The sequence below is a fragment of the Bison bison genome, unplaced genomic scaffold (assembly GCF_000754665.1).
Source record: "Bison bison bison isolate TAMUID 2011002044 unplaced genomic scaffold, Bison_UMD1.0 scf7180017864061, whole genome shotgun sequence".
Classification (NCBI taxonomy): Eukaryota; Metazoa; Chordata; class Mammalia; order Artiodactyla; family Bovidae; genus Bison; species Bison bison.
In genome coordinates this window covers 7699645-7699873 of record NW_011494633.1, presented here as the reverse complement: position 1 = coordinate 7699873, position 229 = coordinate 7699645, and positions in this window count along the sequence as shown.

The following is a 229-nucleotide window of genomic DNA, read 5'->3' as shown; positions in this document are numbered from 1 at the left end:
TGAGGGATCACTGTCTCCACCCCTCTTATTGTACCAGTAACTGAACTGAGGCTCAGAGAGATGAAGGGACTTTTTAGAGATGTGCATCAGTTAGGGACAGAGTGGGGCTGACTGCTCAGGCCACCAGCTTCAAGGCCACTGTATTTTGCAAAGCAAAAGTCTGTCCCCAGGATTTCTGTGGGCTCAGTTGAACTGTTCTTTTCTACCTTGACATTGGGGCTTCAAAACT